This window comes from Lepus europaeus, chromosome 4 (assembly GCF_033115175.1).
Source record: "Lepus europaeus isolate LE1 chromosome 4, mLepTim1.pri, whole genome shotgun sequence".
Taxonomy (NCBI): Eukaryota; Metazoa; Chordata; class Mammalia; order Lagomorpha; family Leporidae; genus Lepus; species Lepus europaeus.
Window position 1 is genome coordinate 67,359,117 of NC_084830.1, and position 8,071 is coordinate 67,367,187.

General features: G+C 38.0%; 1 pseudogene; it reads right to left on the minus strand.

Annotated features, from left to right (window-relative positions):
- Positions 1 to 6,513: 6,513 nt before the first annotated feature.
- Positions 6,514 to 7,335, minus strand: LOC133758376 (large ribosomal subunit protein uL30-like; annotated as a pseudogene).
- Between the last annotated feature and the right edge of the window lie 736 nt (positions 7,336 to 8,071).

An 8,071-nucleotide genomic window follows, 5' to 3' on the forward strand; every position in this document is an offset into this window, starting at 1 on the left:
ATGGAGCTCCTGGTTCCTAGTTTCAACCTGGCTCAGTCCCAGACATTGTGACCATTTGGGGAAGTGGATCAGTATATGTAAAACTCTCTCTCTCTCTCTCTCCGACTGCTTCCCTTCCTCCTTCCCTCCCTCCTTCCCTCCCTCCTTCTCCTTCTCTCTGTCACTTTGCCTTTCAAACAAATAAATACATCTTTTTAAAAAAACAAATAATGTTAGGCTCACTTATATCCTGCATTATCTGAACTAATTCTCTCTAGGGATATTTGCTGTTTCTCCTGAGTTACCCAGATCTCTAGATAGTACCTTCCATTAAGTGATCCTTGAGACAATCTCAAGTTTAAAGAAATCCACAATCTTCAGGCAGTTTAAGAAGGCATACCTCAAGCTATCGCCTCCTACTCAATGCAGCCCCAGACTTTACAGCTTTGCTTCATCACCTGCAGTCTTTAGTTCAAGTAATGATTTATAATGATGAAGATTTTTGGAAATGATATTTGCTTCCTGATTTTTCTCTCTCATTTAGGAATAGTAAGGAAAGATAAAATTGCCTCTACTTCCTCAGTCTTGACCAGAGAATTATTTTCAGGGCGTGGTTCAATATAGAGAATGAAAAGAAAGCCCTACAGTGAGAAAGGAGGGAGGAGGTAGAGAGAAAACAGCATGAAGCTGGGGAATACAAACCAAAGAAAGCCAACTTGGTTTCCATTTCTGTTTTGATTTTATTGAAATTCCACCTCACTCCAGAGATTTTCTTCATGTTTTTAGTCCCAAAAACAATAATTATGACAAACATGCCTACAACTATAAAAGATAACAAAAATGGGGCCAGCGCTACGGTGCAGTGGATTAAGGCACTGCCTGTAGCACCAGCATTCCATATGGGTACCGGTTGGATTCCCGGCTGCTCTACTTCCCATCCAACTCTCTTCTAATGTGCCTGAGAAAGTAGCAGAGGATGATTCAAAGTGTTTGGGCCCCTACACCCATGTGGGAGACCCAGAAGAAGCTCCTGGCTCCTGGCTTCTGCCTAGCCCAGCCCTGGCAGTTGAGGCCATTTGGTGAGTGAACCATCAGATGGAAGATCTCTCTCTCTCTCTTCTCTCTGTAACTCTGTCTTTCAAATAAATTTTTAAAAATAAAATATTTTTAAACAATAACAAAAAAAACTATCAGAATCGGAGAAAAAGTTTTGGCAACGCAATCTATTTGATTCAGCAAAAAAAAAAAAAAAAAAGATGGTGAATATCATTTAAATGTAGTTTACTGCCACATAATTTTGAAAAATTTTAATAACATAAATGGAACAAGTGTTAAGTATCAAGGAACCATTCCATGGACTGAGATTCATTCAAGAATAAAACAAATTCGTTGTTCCATGAGAGTATCACTTTGTCCTTTACTTTGTGGACAACAGGAAACCACTGGGGGGGGGGGGTCAAGAAAACGAATGCTGTGACAATTTTCTCAGGATCTTCTGCTTCTGTGAGGAGATTAAGCAGACCACCAGTAGGTTGATGAAGAAGTAGGAAAAGCACAGGAGACCATTCAATTCTTCTGGGAAATAATGGGGGCCTATATTGAGGTTGACAGTGGGAAAATGGACTCTGATTCTGGATATTTCTTTAAGATACAGTCAATAAGACTTACTAGGGACATGTGAGAGGAAGGAAGGAAGGAAGGAAGGAAGGAAGGAAGGAAGGAAGGAAGGAAGGAAGGCGGAAAGGAAAGGAAAGGAAAGGAAAGGAAAGGAAAGGAAAGGAAAGGAAAGGAAAGGAAAAGAAAATATGATTGCAATGTATTGTCATTGTATGGAAACGTCAAAACTTATTTCTTAAAGGACAACTCATACTCTTCTTAAAAAAGTTTTTGAAAGATTTTACTTATTTGAAGGAGAGAGAGAGATAGAGATAGAGTTTCCATTAACCAGTTCACGCTCTAAATGCCAGCACCAACCTTGACTGGCAGACCAAAACTAGAAGGCAAAATTCCATCCAAGTCTCCCACATGAGTGAGTGGCAGGCATTCAAATAACTGAGCTATCACTGCTGCCTCCCATGGTCTGCATCAGCAGGAAACTAGTCAGGAGCCAGAGCTGGTTATTGAACCCAGGTACTCTGGCCAAACATCCACCCCATGTCCATACTTTTTGGCATAGTATTTAAGGCCTCACTAAATGCCACACCCCTTGGCCCTTCTAATCCTATTTCGTGTATAATGACCATATTATATTTGGCAGAGTGCTTAGTAGAAGGTGATCAGCAGAGGCTGAATGAATGAAGGGGAATTTATGTAATAGCTATAAACTATACTGGAGAGTGTTTTATATACATTGTTGTATGTACTAACACATCAAGAAAGATAATTTTCCTGTATCAATATGAAATTTTACATTTGAGACAAGCCATATACATTTTGCAAAGAAAAGAATTTTGTATGATATGACATCATTCAGACTCTGCCTGAGGCATGCCACATAGAAATAATGATGATAATATTCAGTCCAATAATACAAAATCAATAGATGTCATTGAACTGGCATCTGAAGCAAATTTAGAATGCCACTTTGTTGATTGTTGATTAAATAGACACTTGTCAAGTTTAGACAATTTTTTCTTTCACTAGAAAAATTATATTTATAGTCCTCTTTTCTTATAAAATACTGATTGAAACTAAAATAATAGACAGATTAGCACATGATCTCATCAGATGTATTTTTAACAATGAGCTTTGACTTTCTTAAAAGAAAAATTTGTCCATATAAATTCCACAAATAAAGCTTCTGCAAATGGTCTTTTAACTGTTATTGATCATGACCTTGGCATTCAAAGTCTAATTATATAAAAACTGCCCCACGTCTCTCATGTATTGGAAAATCATTACTTGAAATTAATCAGTTCTTTAAACAAACCATTCCTAATTATCATTGCAGTCGTTGAGATAGTGTGCAACTAAATATTTATATATTACATATATTAATTTTTAAATTCCTTATTTTATAAATCACAATATTAAAGTGAAGGTAAGTGTATAATATATGTTTATGTCTTATACTATAACTATAAAAATAATATAATCAAACCCTACTGTTCTAACTAAACATTTCATTTTAGGGATTAATAATAATTTTTTAAAGATTTCTTTATTTATTTGAAAGAGTTACACAGAAAGGAGAGGCAGAGAGAGAGAGAAAGAGAGAGACAGACAGAGAGAAATCTCCCATCCCACGTTTCACTCCCCAATTGGCCGCAACAGCTGGAGCTGGGCCAGTCCAAAGCCAGGAGCCAGGAGCTTCTTCCAGGTCTCTCACGCTGGTGCAGGGGTCCAAGGACTTGGGCCATATTCTACTGCTTTCAAAGGCCACAGCAGAGAGCTGGATCAGAAGTGGAGCAGCTGGGTCTTGAATCGGCGCCCATATGGGATGCTGGTGCTTCAGTCCAGGGCGTTAACCCACTGTGCCATATTGCCAGCCCCAGGGATTAATAATAATTTTTAAAATAATAATGTCTGCTAACATTTGTTGTAATCTTAGATTTTTATCGCTTTAAAAATATTTTTATATATTGAGATTTCAGATTTTTGTTTTACATAATAGTCAAAGGCTTAATGCTCATTAAATAAAGAGTTCAATGAACAGAAAGCAGAAATACATGCAGGGGCCATAAACAACAACCAAATTCAAAGATGTCAGCTTCACCAATATACAGTAAACTTCAAAATAGTCACAGATCATCAAAACCACAGAAGTATGTAGTGCTTAGTACATGCCAGTAAACAGATACTCTATTTTCTTTTAACAAATAATGTACCACTGACTATAATGCAAGCACTACTGAAAGTACATCATGATTACTGTTATTTAATTCTTAAAATCATATAAACAGTAATTATTCTAATCAACTTTGCAGCATAAGGTAAATGAGATGGAAGAGGTTATCATAATTGTCTACAATCCTTCTGTAAATAAATATGACATAAAATAATAATATGGGAGCTGAATTCTCAGACCCCAAGATTCTGTGTTTAAGTATAAGTAGTACATTTGAATATGATGAAATTCTCTGTTAAATTAGATTACGTTATGTTATCACTAGAAATTTGGAAAAATTTTGAAAAGGTAGTTATAGTCAACGTCGATATAAGATACCAGCACTGCAGTAAATGGCTTTACTCACTATGCCACAGTGCCAGCCCCATCCCATTGTTTTTAAATTCGACAAGGGAGAGATTATTCTGGTGTGCTTGTCCTAATCATATGAGCCTTTTAAAACAGAGTCTAAGCCTTGCGTAAGCGAATGACTCCAAGCAACACAGATGCCCCATCTGCCAGTCCTCAGCAAGCCACATACTGTACTTTGCAGAAGACCACACCTCAGACAATTGTGATAAAGACTGGGGGTGAAGAACCATTATTCTGTGACTTGAAGAACTGTTTTCTACTAGCAAGCAATACGCTTGAAAGAAGCCCCCAAGATTCAAAGGAGAATGCAACCCCAAATGGCATCTTGATTTCAGCCTAACTAGACTCTAGAAAGAAACCTCTGATAAACCACCCCCGGACTCTCGAACCACACAATCTGAAAGACAATACATGTATGTTCTTTAAGTGACTAATATATTTGTCAGTAATGGAAAACTAATGGACCTGCCTAGTTGTTAGTCTAATGATCTTCCTTACATGCATGTTGGATGGTTTCTTATACTCCGTATTTCTGCTGGTGGCAGTGAAATGTCAGTTTGCCTAAACACTTCCTTGGGTTTACACTGTTCAATCCACTCTAGATGCTAAATGAACCCAGCAGTATTCCTCATCACTTTATAAATATCACATGCTAAATTGATAAAAGCTAAATATACAGAGTGAAATAAACTACAAGCTCAAGATAAATTAAAACAAATTTCATAATGGCTTAACCAGTTTGCATTCCCACCAACAGTGGGTTAGTGTCCCTTTTTCCCCACATCCTCTCCAGCATCTATTGTTGGTAGATTTCTGGATGTGAGCCATTCTCACCGGGGTGAGGTGAAACCTCATTGTGGTTTTGATTTGCATTTCTCTGATTGCTAGTGATCTTGAACATTTTTTCATGTGTCTGTTGGCCATTTGGATTTCTTCTTTTGAAAAGTGTCTATTGAGGTCCTTGGCCCATCTCTTCAGTGGGTTGTTTGTTCTGTTGTTGTGGAATTTCTTGATTTCTTTGTAGATTCTGGTTATCAACCCTTTATCTGTAGTATAGTTTGCAAATATTTTCTCCCATTCTGTCGGTTGCCTCTTCACTTTCCTGATTATTTCTTTCGAAGTACAGAAACTTCTCAATTTGATGCAATCCCAAATGTTAATTTTGGTTTTGACTGCCTGTGCTCCTGGGGTCTTTTCCAAAAAGTCTTTGCCTGTACCTATATCTTGCAGGGTTTCTCCAATGCTCTCTAATAATTTGATGGTTTCGGGTTGGTGGGAATGCAAACTGGTTAAGCCATTATGGAAGTCAGTCTGGAGATTCCTCAGAAACCTGAACATAACCCTACCATACAACCCAGCCATCCCACTCCTTGGAATTTACCCAAAGGAAATTAATTTGGCTAATAAAAAAGCCATCTGCACATTAATGTTTATTGCAGCTCAATTCACAATAGCTAAGACCTGGAACCAACCCAAATGCCCATCAACAGTAGACTGGATAAAGAAATTATGGGACATGTACTCCATAGAATACTATACAGCAGTAAGGAACAATGAAACCCAGTCATTTGAAACAAGATGGAGGGATCTGGAAAACATCATGCTGAGTGAATTAAGCCAGTCCCAAAGAGACAAATATCATTTCTTTTCCCTGATCGGCGACAACTAACTGAGCACCAAAGGGGAAACCTACGGAAATGAAATGGACACTATAAGAAACAATGACCTGATCAGCTTAGGTCCTGACTCTAGATATAGAATGTAATACTTTATCCTTATACTTTGCGTTTCTGTGTGGGCACAAACTGATGAGCTCTTTACTAATGATATACTGAAGTGATCCTCTGTATATAAAGAGAATTGGAAATGAAAAAAAAAAAAATAACAACCTGGTATTGAAGGGGAAATGGCATAGAAAGTTAATTAATTTGAAAAAAAAAATCATGTGGGTTCTCTGTCTTTAATGTGCTGTACATTGCTATTTGATGCTATAATTAGTAATCCAATGGTAGTTTTTTTCACTTTGCAGTGCTATATGGGCAAAATGTTGAAAACTTTACCTAATATATACTAAGCTGATCTTCTGTATACAAAGAGAATTGAAAATGAATCCTTACATGAATGGAAGGGGAGAGGGAGCGGGAGAGGGGAGGGTTGCGGGCGGGAGGGAATTTACGGGAGGGGGGAAGCCATTGTAACCCATAAGCTGTACTTTGGAAATTTATATTCATTAAATAAAAGTTAAAAAAAAAATAAAAAAAAAAAACAAATTTCAAATATAGTAAATTGCAAACAATATACAGCATTCTTTTTTTTTACAAAGTCACCAATACAACAGTTTATTTCAATTTGACTGTAGTTGCCGTTTATTATCTGACCAGATTACAAAAATACTATAGGAGACACCTTAGATCATCCTTCTAGTAAGTCTGTTGATTTGGTCTTCCCTGTTGCCAGCATCCCCACCCTCTACAAAATGGGTGGTCTTTTTCTTCATCCCACCTCGGGGAGAAGATAAATTGAAGGGCCACAAGAAGTTATTTGTTTCCTTGAAGTGTTTCCCAACAGTATAGATGCCGTGAATCAGATCCTCCATGCAGATGATATTGCATTTACCAAGAGAGTGGGCAATCAGAGTGTTATTTGTCAAAGCAATTCGCTTCTTATTGATTTTGCCATAGCCACGTTTGTAAATTAGTTCATTTACTGACTTCAAATTTGGCTACCCCCATGCACTATACGGCTCCACAATCCTCAGCATATTAGTGGAGGCCTTGTTGAGCTTAACAAAGGTGCCATTGAAGATCTGGCGAAGGCGAAGAAGCTGCAGCACTTTTCAGACTTTGGGGCTCACACCATTCATTGATACCTCTGATCCTGATGACAAATGCCAACTTGGGTTCTGCAGGGACGTAGAAGTTGCCAGCTTTTCTTGCCATCCTCACCATCCGAATTTCAGTTCTGTACATCTGCCTGTATTCCTTGTGGTAGTGCTTCGCTTTCTCATAGATAAGCTTCCTCCTTGCCTTTCGAAGCATCTTTTGGGCAAACTTCTTCCTCAGGCACTTGATCTTCAGCTCTGCGAAATTCCTCTGCTTTTTCTTCAGGGTTTCTGGCACAGCAGGAACCTTCTTCTTCTCTTCGGCACCCTCCATGGTTCCAGCCAGAAAAGAGGCTACAGCATCCTTTAATGCTTCTCCACAGCACATCTTTCCTCACAGGGAAACTGATGAGTCTGTACTGTCTCTCATCTGAAACAGTTCGATTTCCTTTTGGCCATCCAGTACTTGTTTTTATACATCTCCTGTGACTTAGATCATAATCTCATTCTTTAATATCTGCAGACACCATAGTTTCTAAACACAAAGGAGAAAAATACTTTCAAGTCTCTCTATATATACTAACACATAATTCACACTGGTTACAGGTGTCTCTGATAACCTTTTTCTAGTTCTGTGTCTACTCCAACTACCTTTGTTCAGTTCTAGGCTGTCCCGGAGCAAAGGGCTTTGTTCTTCACTGCTGTTTCCTTGAACTGTTAGACAGTATTGACCAGAGAATGCATTGACTTGGCTCACTACTTTTCACATTCTTCTTTGTCTACTTTGATTTTACTGCATGTGAAGGAGGCGAAACCATACACAATATTTTTGTGCATTACCACCTGAAAAATTTTACACATTTAGACAAAAGTATGTTGCAGGTTTAATAATTTGTGCCTGCAGCTGCTGGGACTTTTCGATTGATGTTGTGCACCAATCCCATTTCTTCCCAGTAGAACCTCCTGGCTTAACTGAGAGGTGAACTTCTGCATTGCCATGAGACCTTTAAATTCATGTAATAGTTAGCAATGCAATTGTCTTTCTTAGCTTTGCTAATATTGTGTACAAATAT